We start from the raw sequence: 14,823 nt of genomic DNA, 5'->3' as shown, positions 1-14,823 counted from the left end.
GTTTTAAAAGACCCTAGCCAAGGTAAGCAGGCAATTTTATTGGCCAGGGTTACGCAAGGACGTAAAGGAGTTTTGTCGTCGGTGCCACACCTGTCAGGTGGTGGGAAAACAGGGCAGTAAGCCGCCAGTTTCTCCTTTCCCTGTGGTACGGGAGCCCTTTGCTGAGATAATGATTGACTGTGTTGGGCCCTTACCGAAAACCAAGAAGGGAAATGAATACCTGTTGACTATATTGGATACCGCCACAAGGTATCCGGAAGCTATTCCACTACGTAACATTAAGACAAAAGTAATCGTGGAACATTTGCTTAAGTTCTTTGCATGGGTTGGTTTGCCCCGCTCTATTCAATCTGATAGGGGCTCCAACTTTACAGCCAAACTTTTTCATCAGGTTTTGTCCGAGTTGAATGTGGTGGTCAAGCATTCTTCACCTTCTCACCCACAGTCTCAGGGGGCCATTGAACGGTTTCATGGAACCTTAAAGACCATGATACGGGCCTTCGTTGAGAGTCAACCTAAAGAGTGGGATGAGGCCATCCCGTTTCTGTTGTTCGTAGTTAGGGACGCCCCCACTGAATCCTTGGGTTTTAGCCCATTTGAATTAGTTTTTGGACATGAAGTTCGTGGGCCATTACAGCTCTTGCGGGAAAAAATTATTCGGCCAGCACCTCCCGGTGATGTGCTAGATTATGTTTCATTAATGCGGGGTCGACTACAGTTGGCGTGTGATGTTGCCTCCAAGAATTTAGCTGGGGCTAAAGCTTGCATGAAGGCCAGGTATGACCGCAAGGCGGTGTGCCGTGTTTTTGATCCAGGTGATTTGGTCTTAGTTTTAGGAGCAGGACCACGGGGACCGTTAGGTCCAATGTTTGCTGGTCCTTACAGGGTCTTGAGGAAGGTCGGGGACCTCAACTACGTTGTTGGTACCCCAGAGAGGCGGTCTAAGACCCGACTGTGTCACATTAATGCCATAGATAGATAGATAGATATATACTTTATTAATCCCGGGGGAAATTCAAGTATCCAGTAGCAGCCGAAAACACACATAAAAACAGTGCAGATGGATGTGCAAAAATACAGATATAAATAAATATAAATAAATAAAATGTCCATTGTTGTTATCTATTGTCCTCCCTGCCTTTACTGGGAGCTGTTGTACAGTCTGATGGCCAGGGGGACAAAATAGTTTTTTAGTGGAGCTGGACTGGGACAGCAGTCGGCCACTGAAAACACTCCTCTGCCTGGTGAAGGTGTCATGCAGAGGGTGGTGGGTGTTGTCCAGGATGGACAGCAGTTTGTCAAGGGTCCTTCTCTCTGCCACTGTCACCAGAGAGTCCAGCTCTGTTCCCACTACTGAGCCAGCACTCCTCACCAGTCTGTCCATTCGACCAGCGTCTCTCCTCCTGCTGCTTCCCCCCCAGCAAACCACAGCATAAAAGAGCACGCTGGCCACCACAGACTGGTAAAACATCTGCAGTAGTTTTTTGCAGATGTTGAAAGACCCCAGCCTTCTCAGGAAGTACAGACGGCTCTGCCCTTTCCTGTATAAAGCTTCCATATTTGCTGTCCAGTCCAGCTTGTCGTCCAGCTGCAGTCCCAGATATTTATAGGTCCTGACCACCTCCACATCGACCCCCTCGATGGACACGGGTAGGAGATGTGGTTTCTTCCTTCTGAAGTCCACCACCATCTCCTTGGTCTTGGAGGAGTTCAGCTGCAGATGGTTGGACCTGCACCATCTCACAAAGTCCTCAACCAGGCTCCTGTACTCCCCCTCCCTTCCATCCTTGATGCAGCCAACTATCGCAGTGTCGTCTGAGTATTTCTGCACATGGCAGAGCCCAGAGTTATGCTGGAAGTCGGATGTATACAAGGTGAAGAGGACGGGAGAGAGCACGGTGCCTTGTGGTGCTCCGGTGCTGCTGACCACAGTGTCTGACGTGCAGCCCTTCAGTCTAACGTATTGTTGTCTCTCTGTGAGTTAGTACGTAATCCATGTAACCAGGAGTGGGTCCACTCTCATCTCTGTCAGCTTGTCTCTCTGCAGGAGGGGCCGGATGGTGTTGAAGGCGCTGGAGAAATCAAAAAACGCGATCCTCACAGCGCCGCTCTCCCTGTCCAGATGAGAGTGGGCCCTATGGAGCAGATAGAGGATGGCATCCTCCACGCCCACCTTCTCCTGGTATCCAAACTGCAGTGGATCTAGTGCGTGGTGGACCTGGGGTCTAAGGACATGGAGCAACAGCCGTTCAAATGTCTTCATAATATGTGATGTCAGTGCTACTGGTCTGAAGTCACCCGGCTCCCTGGGGTGTTTTTTCTTAGGAACCGGGATGAGACATGAAGTCTTCCAGAGCATTGGGACCCTCCACAGCTGCAGGCTCAGGTTGAAGACATGCTGGAGTGGCTCCCCCAGTTCAGCAGAACAGGCTTTAAGCATCCTTGGACAGACTCTGTCCGGGCCTGCTGCTTTCCTTGGATGAAGCCTCCTCAGCTCTCTGCTCACCTGATCCTTGGTGATGGTGGTGTGGAGGGGGGTTGAACTGTCCATTGGATTGGAGGGTGGGGGTGGTCTGCAGTCTGAGGTGGTGGAATTGGGGGAGGTGATGGACATGGTGTGGGTGTGAAGTGGACCATCGCTGGTTGTGGGAGCTGGAGTGTCAAACCTGTTAAAAAACAGGTTTAGCTGGTTTGCTCTTCCAGCATCCCCCTCTCCTGTGATGCTGCCCTTCTTCTTGCAGCCTGTGATGGTTTTCATGCCATACCAGACCTCCCTCATGTTGTTATGCTGCAGCTTCTGTTCTACCTTCCTTCTGTATTCCTCCTTCGCCTCTCTCAGTTGGACCTTGAGTTCCACCTGTATGCGCTTCAGCTCGTCTCTGTCACCTTCCTTGAATGCCCTCTTCTTCCTGTTCAGGATGTCCTTGACATTACTGGTGATCCAGGGCTTGTTGTTGGGGAAGCAGCGTACTGTTTTGATAGGGACCACAACGTCCATACAGAAGTTCAGGTAGTCAGTAGTGCAGTGTGTGACCCCCTCTATGTCCTCACCATGTGCTCCCTGCAGCACGCTCCAGTCAGTACATTCAAAGCAGTCCCTCAGAGCCTCTGCTGCTTCAGGAGACCATTTCCTGAAGGAGCGTTTGGTCGTAGACTGTCTCTGGATCTGTGCTTTGTACTGTGGCAAGAGCAGGACCAGGTTATGGTCAGACTTTCCCAGTGGGGGCAGAGGAGTGGCAGTGTAAGCTTCCCTCACGTTGGCATACAGGAGGTCTAATGTCCTGTTCTTCCTGGTGGGGCAGCTTACAAACTGGTGAAAGTCTGGCAATGTGGAGTCCAGTATCACATGGTTGAAATCCCCGGAGACAGCGATGAATGCGTCTGGGTGTTGTGTTTGCAGTCTCGCGATTGTTGAATGTATGACGTCACACACGGTCTCTGCGTGCGCCCGCGGAGAGATGTAAACAACAACAGCGATGGCGTGGGAGAACTCTCTTGGTATGTAGTACGGTCTGAGACCTACCGCAAGCAGCTCGATGTCTTGGTCGCACACGATTTCCTTCACCGTAACATGCCCCTGGTTGCACCATCTGTTGTTGATAAACAGCGCGAGTCGGCTCTCACTGTGGTGAATCCAGGTAGATCCACATTAGCGTCCGGGATGTTCTGGGTTAGCCAGGTTTCAGAGAGGCAAAGTAAGCTGCACTCCCTGAACGTCTTGTCCGTCCTCACAAGGGCAGCCAGCTCGTCCGTCTTGTTGGTCAAACAGTTCACATTCCCCATCACTATCGACGGAACCGAGGGCTTGTACTTCCACCGCTTAGCCGCTAGCCTAGCCTTCACCTTCGCTCCGGCTCTGCAGCCTCGGCGCCTCCTCCTCAGCTCCGCAGGTATGGGGTGGAAAAAGCCGTTACGTCCCATTGTTTGGAGCGAAAGCAGTTTCTCCCTTGAATAAACAAGATGTCCATCGCTTTGCTGTCCATGACAAGTCAGTGTATCCATATAATATCTATAGATCTACACATATAAATAGTTTATAAAGTTAAAAGTCTATAAAAACACACTTAAATTACTAAAAACAACGCAACACGCACAGAGCTACTGGATAAGCGTCCTACTCGCGTCGGCGCCATGGCAACATGACAGCTTATAAGGGAGAGGTAACTGAGGCAGTAGTGACTTGTGTTCAGAGAGACCTCCCAGAAAGTACAGGAGAGGATGGTTATGAACGGCCGGTGGCGTACTTCTCAAAGAAACTCAACTCGCATCAAAGAGTGTACTCTACCATAGAGAAGGAAGCTTTGGCTCTAGTCTTAGCAGTTAGGCATTTTGAGGTCTATATTGCGGGAGGTGAGCAGGCGGTGGTGGTTTATTCCGACCATAATCCCCTAGCTTTCTTAGCCAGGTTCCCTAGTGCTAACGCCAGGGTATTTCGCTGGGGTCTCGTATTACAGCCTTACACCATGCTTCACCTGGTGGTGAAGCATATAGCTGGCAAGGACAACGTTATTGCTGATGCTCTCTCTAGGGTGTGAGACCTTGTTTACGACTGATATTGTCTACCGGATTTGTAGTGGGTTCTCTTGTTATTTACAAGATCCTCATGTTTTCAACATAATGGTTGAGTTATATTTTAGGTTAGAAGTTAAGTTTGGGGAAATGTAAAAATGAAAGGTAAGATTAGAAAAAAAAAACACACAAAAGGGTAGGAGAAAAATAAATAAAGGTGGCAGTGTTTTTGTTTTGTTTATGGGGGGAGGAATGTCACGATCCTACTGTTGGGTAAGGTTAAGCTGGTTGGTAACTGGTGGTCATGGTAACGGTGGGAGTGGCTCCCTTGATTGGTCGATTGTGGTCACCTGGGGATCCAAGATGGTGGATATACACACAGCATGGTGGCCAGTGGTTACAGCCCCGGCAGGATAAGACTTTGTAAAGCCATTCACCCAGATGCCAGTACACACCAGAGCTAAGGAGTCCAACGGGGGAACGTGACCGCCCCTTCACCGTCTTTGTTTGTCAAGTGTTTGTCTAAACATGTAAACCATAACTGAACGAGACAGCTACCGTTCACCACAACGCTTGGGCTATCCCCATAACAAGAGAGAGAAGGACCAGCGCTCACCAGGAACCCAGGTGAGTCACCACACACGTGCCCCGGAAGCTAGTTGCCTACCAGCTGTGGTTATACTACGTTTGTGTCTCGACTCCTGCCTAGACAGAGAGCCGGTTTTCCCTAGATACCAGTGGGGTCGTGACAGTAATAATTTAAATATAATTAACTTATAAAGCGTGTAACAAGACACCTAGATGATCTGGCAGGCTGACTAAAAAGGCACTGAATTTGGAACTTATAACACAGGAGGTCTGGCTTACGGACTAAAAAGCATTGCGATCATAAAAGCGTGACCATCTGACAAAAGCACAAATCTGACAATTAATGGATTCGATCCGACAACCTCTTCCCTACATAGCAAGCGTCTCTATCGATTGGACCACGGTTATCACAACGTTGAAACTGCATTTACTAATATATATATCTATATGAATATGACGCTACAACTAACGCCAAATGAGAGGAGATCTGTGTTGAACTGATTTGGTCTGCTTGTCTTGTTCAGCGATTGGGCGCAAACACTTCAAATGCATTGGCTGAGAGAAAAGATGGGCGGAGATTATTAGCATACTAGAGAAACGCCGTATTTTACGGCGTTGTGATGTGCACAAAAGCGCCGTATTTTACGCGCGCTCTTGAAAGGCTCAATTGCGGCGTAAAAGGCAGCGCTTTTTTGCGCATGACGGCGTATTTTACGGCGTTTTTCTACATTTTACGGCCTCATTTAGGCATATACTACTGAACAATATAAACAAATGATATAAAACAAAATCCCAGCCCCTTTCATTTTCAAATAGTATGTAAATATTCTGAATGAGTAAAAATGTAAAAGATATGCGTGTCCTAGTGTCCTTTATATATATTTATATATTATCTTATATTATTATTATTATATTATATAAATATATATATAAGTTAAGAGTAACTTAAGCTACAGTTGTGCGTCTTCTCCATATTGTCCGCCATCGTACTGCTGCGAGTGCGAAATGCATCCTGGGATTCATAGCGATTGCAAGCACACACGAGCCACCTCCGATGCATGCTTGGTGAAACCATGGCCGTTTCTCAATTTGCGTACTTGTGCGTGCTCGTATGCTCGTGGACTCGTGAAATGTCATCAGTCGTTGCCCGAGCACTGTTCCAATTCAAAGCACGCATCAAGCGAGTACTGTCGTAAAACCCGGAAGTGTTCTTGATGCGTGCTCGATCTCCATGGTTTCACCAAGCATGCATCGGAGGTGGCTCGTGTGTGCTTGCAATCGCTATAAATCCCAGGATGCATTTCGCACTCGCAGCAGTACGATGGCGGACAATATGGAGAAGACGCAAAACCAGGGGCGGACTGGCCATCGGGAGGTTCGGGAGATTTCCCAAACGGCCGGACGATTTCAGGCCGAGCCGGCCGGCCGTAATTCTTTTAGATTTATTTTTATTTTTATTATATTTATCTATATATTTTCTTTTGTTGTAAAAGATGTAAAAATGAAAAAGTTAAGTAAGCCGTGATTTGGGGTGGCCTGCTGCCGGATATTTACTTACAGCGCGAAACGGAGCTCTTGCCTGACGGTGAAACCGGGCCTATGTATTACTGTCAATTTAGAGGGGGGAGCACCCCCACAGTGTATGGGGGCAAAGCGAGCGGCCAAAGCGAGTGGTCGAACGGCCCCTCCCAACTTGGACTGCTCCGCGGTCTGTCATTTCTGATTGGCTCAGCCTGACACACGGCCGGGTCACTTACCCGGTACTTCTCGTTGATCTCACTGAAGTTACACAGAAATACGAAAATGTCAAAAAGGTGGTGGAGAGGCAAGAGAATTGGGTGGCGCTCAGAAGTTGAGGTTGAAAAGGAAAAAAATTTTAGAGCAAGATGCAGCCAAATGTGCTAAATTAACCAACCTTTTCCGTGGAAAAGCCAAGGTTGACGGCGACGCCCCTGTCAGCGAGACCAATGGTTAGGCGGGAACAGGACACAGCAGCATAGCTATGACAGGTGCACTAGCGAGCATGTTTGGCAATATAATAATGACTTAAACTAATTATGGAAGTACCAGAGACGTCGGAGAACAATTCATAATATTGTAATGCCCACGGAAGAAGCAGTGAATGAAGTAATGATTAGAGAGCGATTTATTAGATACCACCGCTAATAAACCATTGGAACACTTCAACACCGGTAACCACAGCAACGCACAACAAACCCCGACCCGCCCCCATCTCCCAAACCCTGTGTATGACAATTTTTTTTCCACTAAAATAATTGTATCTTGCACTATTTAGATCATTTTCAGCCTTGATTTACCTTTCTAGGCACATGCAATTTCTAATATTTTAACATGGACAAGATTGCTGATAAAATATTTCCCAGTGATCTTCACAATATTCTAAACACATGCACATCCCAACATTGACATGCCGTTGCAATGCACATATCCACGGATAAGGATTCGTTTTTATTATTTTACACCGTGGCAAAATTCTACGCGCGCTATTCCCGCAGTCTCATAAAAGGCCTCTCCATCCCAAAGTCCCGGGCCAAATTTTTGGGCCATTTCATCCCTGCGCACAACTGTAGCTTAAGTTACTCTTAACTTATATATATATATTATTTATATAATATAATAATAATAATAATAATAATAATAATAATAATAATAATAATAAAAGTTAATATATTAATATATATAAAGTCGTGTGTGTATAGCTTATACACATGGCAGGACACGCATATCTTTTCAATTTTTATTCATTCAGAATATTTACATACTATTTGAAAATGAAAGAGTCTGGGATTTTGTTTTATATCATTTGTTTATATTGTTCAGTAGTATATGCCTAAATGAGGCCGTAGCACAGTTAACGGACGAGCAGAGGTGGTGACGTCATCGAGTCCGCTGCTGTTCCAATCGCAGGTACGTACTCGCGTGCTCGCAAGTATGTGCTTGAAGTACAGACTTGCCAAGTACGTGCTTGCAAGTCATCGAGTCCGTAGTACGCGTGCTAGGAATTGAGAAACGGCCCATGGACAGGGTGAAACGGCGAGATCGAGCACGCATCAAGAACACTTCCGGGTTTTACGACAGTACTCGCTTGATGCGTGCTTCGAATTGGAACAGTGCTCGGGCAACGACTGATGACGTTTCACGAGTCCACGAGCACACGAGCACGCACAAGTACGCAAATTGAGAAACGGCCATCTTATAGATAGACGGAGCATTGGCTGCTGGGACGCGAGAAATACGGCCGCAAAGTATTTCCCACGAGCACACGAGCACGCACAAGTACGCAAATTGAGAAACGGCCATCTTATAGATAGACGGAGCATCCGGCCTACCACAAAGGGTACTGTCGGCAGTGGAAACGCGACCTCGGAACTGAGCTGGGCTATACCACCCCCTCCCTACCGCACCTTTGCGATCCGATCCGTTCCGCACCCTGCAGTGGAAACGCGCATTAGTGCTAGGTCGTGGATGATCAGCTGGCGAGGAAGTGACATAGCTCCCGCCCAGACGCTATTGGCTGATACGTTTTGCAAAAGATTTGCGCAATCTGCGCATGTGCCAAGCAGCCTGCAGCACACACACACACCACGCACAAATGCACACACACACACTGCACACACATGCACAGCACACACGCACGCACACACACATGCATGCACATACACACAAGCGCCTGTGGATGCAGACGTTGAAAGACAACGGCAAGATCGACCCGCATCCCGCAATGTCTTGCAATATTGATATCCCCCCTCCCCCCTTTTGTCTGTTTTAACGGCCCCGCAAGAGAGAAGGGTCTGTCTGCGTCCTGCAAGACGGAGGCGTAACTTGTAGTGGGCGTAACTTGTAGTAGGAGGCGTAACTTGTACTTTTCTAAATTGCGGTCCACGCGAGATCTTCTCTTTTCGCAGTAAAAAAAAAAAGCCTTGTAAATCACGGTTAACAGGAGATCTTCCTTGAAGTCGGGTCTTCAGATATTCATGTCGGTAAGTAAAAAGGAGTGGATTAACAAGAATGTTTTTTTGGTTTTTTACAAGCTTAATGAACTCTAGAACTAGGGCAGACAACTTGTGGTTGTGATACTGTTTAATATTCTTTACGAAATGTTCGAACGCTTAGGCCTACTGTTTTAACGTTGGAAGAAACCCCAGCTTTCGCCACCTCGGTGAAGTTAGTTCGATGCACACGTTTGAGATGCACACTGAACAGTCACAAAATACTCTATCTATACAGGCTAGTAGATGTTGCTTGCTTCTTTCTGCCCCGAGTTTGCACAGTGCAACAGTGATGACGTACCTGAGAAATCCATATATTGAAGACCGGCAAATATATATAAAATGAGGGCTTGTAATGTGAACGCTTTAATATAAAGGCTAATATAAAGGCTCATAAGTATCCTCATGTTAGTGACATTGTTCTTGTCTTGTTTCTATCAGTTATATTTATTTTAATTCATTGTTTTCTATCTCATGCAGGACCATGAAAACATGCAGCATGCGATCAATAACAATATATATTCAATACAATTATTTGAATTATTATTCTGCTGTCTTTAATTCTTTGAATTATTAATCTGCAGTCTTTTTGTTAAAGGTATAAAGGGATTAAGTAGGCTAAACTTAAGCAGGTTCCCCACGTTAAACTGCTATATGCATTACATGTCATTGTAAAAGGCTTCTTTTCTTAAATGCATATGACTCAGGGATGTCAGTTTCAAGTAAGGCTATGATTAAGTTAATCAAGAGCATATCAAGATTAAGCTCATCAAGAGCGTATTTTTAAATGAGCGGGTCGGGTGCATTTGTTTTATATAAGGCCTAATATTTGAGGTCTGAGTTGCGGTCATTTATGTACCCGCGCACCACTGCTAAATACAGATCACTTCCGCGATTCAGAAAAGTACTAGACACGCCTCCGACTACAAGTTACGCCTCCGACTACAAGTTACGCCTCCGACTACAAGTTACGCCTCATACTACAAGTTACGCCTCCTCCGACTACAAGTTAGACCTCCTACTACAAGTTACGCCTCCGTCTTGCAGGACGCAGACAGATACTATTGGCAAGAGAAGGGTCCATCTGCAGGCTTGGGCGTTTCCGTCATGACACAAGAACGCCCTTTAGGCGTTCCTGGTAGCGTTTCATCGACCAATCACGAGGTGTTTCGAAAGGCACACTGGGTTTCGCAAGGCATACTGCGAAGCACAGTCGCGACTCGCAAGGCATACTTTCCTTCCTTAATGGCAATTTTACCTCTCTCATTAGATTTAGCAATCATGGAGCCCCCACTTGCCTAACGTTAGTTCTATGCTACCCGTACTTACTACTAGATCTTATTTTGAAACTTCTGTTTGAGGAAATCTAACTAACGAATGTTCCGGATGTTGACAGCCGTGCGAAGAAGAAGGAGTTTGGTGTCATTGACCGGCAAGAAATGAGGAGGACTGAAAATTGTAAATGTCCCCGGTCATAATGACCAATGGAAATAATTCTCTGCACAATTTGAATTGTGTTTAAATATGCTACAGTGGTCATTTGTTTAGCCAATTCATGTTAAACAATGAGGGTTTTGATTAACCCGACCCGGCCCGCCGATATTTCCCATCACTATCATTGAGCCGGGTCGGGCCGGGTCTTTGATCGAGCATTTGTGTTTTTTTTGTTTTTGTTATCATTGCTTTATTGGCCTAATCTGAGGAGAAATCTATGCCATAAACAGAAATATTATTGGCCTTTATTACACAGGTCTTCTCAATGCCATGGTGGAACGCTCCGTTCACTTGCATGGGTAGTAGTCCGGTAACTTCGCGTCTTCGGTTGCTAAGCGACATCAACGTCTTTGGCTGACTATTCAACTGCTGATCAACTCTACGAATGCTGGTAACGAATAAATTGTAAAAAGACACACCATGTGAAGTTATTTTCCAAATAGGATTTGAAAAGCTTTGGAAGTTTATTTACACACTGTAAAAACGAAAACTTAAAATTGTTGGTCTCATTATGATTTCTGAGTAAAATTAATATAAAACATTAAGTATTCATGTCAACTGTGCAATGCAATTTAGTCCAACCAACAATGTTGAGTTTTGGGTCAAGAGTTGGGCTCACTGTAGTTTCTTTGTTAGCAAGACACACAGGTTTAAGTCAGACTCTTGTCTGAGGCTGGGCCAACTACGGTGCACATGCGCATTTCGACACTACCCCCCGGGGACTCTGGGTATTCATGATGCCGGTTGGGAAAAAGGGGTTTATTGCCTTTTGTCAATTTGTTTCTGTTAGGTTAAGTTGGGTTAACGGGTTAGGGGTCTTTATTGTTTTTGTGTTGTTTATTGTGCGTAGTGTTGCCGCCACCGTTACCGAGACTTGCATGTCCGTTGGTTGGCTGTGCGGTGCGCTGTGTGTTGCAGGTGTGTGTTAAATAAAGGCAGCTCTCGGGATCGTGCGGTGTACGAGAGTTGCGTCACCGTTTAACCTGGGCTCCCGTCTCGTGCAGAACAAGTTTGACCATAATGTCAAACTTGTTCTGCACTTTGGTTTACTGCATTTAGACAGCGATTCTCTGCTGCTGAACTAGCTACATGTTGCTTGTTCTATTGCTGTCTGGCATTCAGAAATGTAAAATGGAAGTTTCAAATTATTAATTTTAATAAAGTGAACTTAAAACTCGTTTTGCATTCTTTTAAATGTTTTTTTTTTTGCAAGTTGCCTTGCAATTTTGAGTTTGCTCAACTGTTTATTTTTTACAGTGCAACACTATTTACATGGTTTCGGAGTATTACACTTTGACATTTTAATACAGTTCAGCGAGAAAGGCGACGAAGAATAAGAAGGGGGCGTTCCAGTCTGCGTAAACGGGAACCCCTACCACACGAGAACGCCCATTTGTGTCTGCAGTGGGATGATATTGCCTCGCATTCGACAAACCCTCCCAGGTAAGACCTTCTGTCTATAGAATGTAGAAATTGCGATAAAAGCGCAAAAAGAGACAATTTCTCACGTCGACAATGCAATGGCAGGTCCTTAATTTTTTCATATAAAATCCATTAAATTCAAACATCGTGCCAACCGGCATATCAACACACAAGTCACGTGATATTAAAGAGACAGTGTCCCTATAACACAGAACGAAAACATGTCAATAACACATGTAGCCCTGTGCTATATTTTCTTTTAATTTTCTTTAAGTTAAAAGGTGTTGATAAATGTTTGATGGTTTTGAGTGCATTAGGCCGAATGTTTTATTTTCCTATGGCCTGTATTTTATTTTCATTTGAGTATGTACGTTTTGGTTGTTTTGTTAATGTGACCTTTGAACCGGAGGGTTAAAAGGTCGGGAGCCTCTGGCAGAGGAAAGGAAGGAGGTGTGAACCAGGAAGAGTACGGACGGCTAGTGCGAGCTCGTGATCCATTTATACCGGCTGCGATAATACTCCGTCTAGGATATAGACTAGAGCTATACTGTTTCCGGTTGTCGGATAGATAACCACCAGATCAGTGATCGTGTATGTATTGATGTTCTTCTGAGGTTTGCTGGAGATGCTGAACCTGCATCCAGACGTGGACGCGGCGAAGGCTGAGTGCGGTTAAGTGAGATGTGTGCCCAAATAAGGATCTTGCCGGTCGTTTGGATAAGACGCCAGCATAAGGATCTTGCCGGTCGTTTTGGTTAAAACGCCAGCGTGGACCAGTCGACACGAGGACCGCGACTGTCCGCTCGCTTCCACACGCACACACACACTCCTCCAAGTGAGGTGACGGGTACATTTGTTTGTTGTTTGCTCCTGTGAGTGAAGCGGCCGTTCTGTTTTTGGCCTCCACGTACCCAAGCGACGACACAGGCCTGCAACGTGGGGATAAATAGTTTGTGCCGGCATAGGACTTTATTTTGCTTTGTACATTATCTTTCCAAAATGCATTTGATTCCATGTGTGAATTGTTTACCTGTGGGTCGATGCACAGAATGATTCATGTTGATGTTTAACGTGTTAAATTCAATGAAACCTATCTTTCATAGTAAATTATGTGTGTTTTATTGTAATTACCATGCCAGTGAGTCCTGTTAATTAGGGGTTTAGTTCTAAAATACTCTAAGAGACACTACAATACAACTAAACATAAAATCGTGTAGATTACCACATATAGGGTGTGGTCAGTTTAATGTGAACTTGGGAGCGTCCCAGTTAAAGGTTGCGTAGGTGATTCGCTTTTTTGGCCATTTTTTCAAAATTACTTGAAATCCTTATCATAACCCGCTTACAGCCACTGAGTTAGAAGTACTGACATGAAAATTAAACTTGTCAATCATCTGTGGAACGGGCAGGGCTCGAAAAACTCCAGCCAATCATTTCCATTGCCACCGAGTTTCATTGGACAGTAAGTACGTCAATCAAACGGTCGTACTGCACTCCCCCTCCCCCGCGCCCCGCGCGCGACCCCTTCGTGCAGTACTCGTGACCCAGAGCTCGTGACCCAGAGCAAGCTCCTGTTTGTTGTTATCCTGCGGTATCTACTGGAACTAGTTAATCCACATTTGGACCTAGCAGTAGAAGACAATTTCCATGGCAGACAAGACGCCACCATCCCCACCACCACCACCACCACCAGCAAAGAGAAGGAAAACTCTTTTTCAGAGAGTAATTGATAATAAAAACGCTGAAAGAGAAAAACTGAAATCAAGAATAATCCTAGGCGCTGCTTTTGAACGTTTGCGGCAACTGAAGGACGAGAAGGGTCTAAAAACCGATGCTTGTGTGGCGGTTGACCTAGTTTCAAAGTTTATACCGTTTATACTCGGTAATACCGGTGTTGAGACGAGTGTATTACTCGGTGTGAAAATGTCCACACCGCGGCAACCCTAGTGAAAACCAGGACTTCCAATACAATTATATGAAACAAACATACATTTTCTAAAAATAGTAATGATTTATGTGACCGTTTAATGTTTATAACATCTGGTGCAACCATAGCCACGAGAACGTATTCTCAGCAGGGGGTGCTGGGAAAAAAAACCCGGCCTGCACTAGACTCGCAACTCGTCACATTGATAAAAAAAGATATATAGCAGCGCAGCTCAATTACACCAGTGCATGCAAGCACAGTTGAAAATCGATCGTTGTGTTCACTTCCTTCACACCATGGTTCACATCCAGCTGCTCACAGAACAAGTTTAGCGCGCCACCGCTACCCTCACACTTTTTCATATAACCTTTTTTCAGCACTAGGACATATGAGCATTAAATAAATGCTGCGTCTCAACATGCCTTGGACAGCAGCGAGGATGACTCGCTTTGCCACGGGCCGAAACTGTTCGGAGCGACCACAGCCAGAGCGAACACAGCGGGGCAGAGGAGTGTCAGGAAGTCTTTGGTGTACACATCAGTACGGCCTATTTGCACTACTGTTTAGTGGCAATGCAGTGTTTTATTCTATGCCTTTTTATTTTCGTATATTATTTCAATTAATACAATTTATTTATTCATGAAATCAAGATCTGGTCTTCAAATCTTTTTTCCAAATATAGGTCGTATTACAATGGGGTTTGTGTTTATATTCGGACCAATACGGTACAGCGGACGCTCACATGACGTTAAGCATTTCCTGGTGCATAATGTGACGCTTCAGAACCTAAAATCCCGTTTCTCCCCGTTGATACGACAACACATAACCGGCGTTTTCAGAAATCTCCACTTTGGCCGGAGTTTTTAGAAATGA

The 14,823-nt window shown here is 45.5% G+C and overlaps 1 protein-coding gene and 1 long non-coding RNA gene across 2 annotated transcripts in view; one reads left to right on the top strand and one right to left on the bottom strand.

The window, feature by feature from the left end:
- LOC130405723 (uncharacterized) overlaps nucleotides 1-14,823 on the bottom strand; it is an 85,381-nt gene that overhangs the window by 16,187 nt on the left and 54,371 nt on the right. The window lies entirely within an intron of this gene.
- Nucleotides 4,617-13,172, top strand: LOC130406157 (uncharacterized). The gene is made up of 3 exons (XR_008904425.1): nucleotides 4,617-5,136; nucleotides 11,912-12,044; nucleotides 12,638-13,172. It is a non-coding gene; the product is annotated as an uncharacterized LOC130406157 (long non-coding RNA).

Source organism: Gadus chalcogrammus, chromosome 16 (assembly GCF_026213295.1).
Source record: "Gadus chalcogrammus isolate NIFS_2021 chromosome 16, NIFS_Gcha_1.0, whole genome shotgun sequence".
NCBI lineage: Eukaryota > Metazoa > Chordata > Actinopteri > Gadiformes > Gadidae > Gadus > Gadus chalcogrammus.
This window is presented reverse-complemented; position numbering and strand designations above follow the sequence as displayed.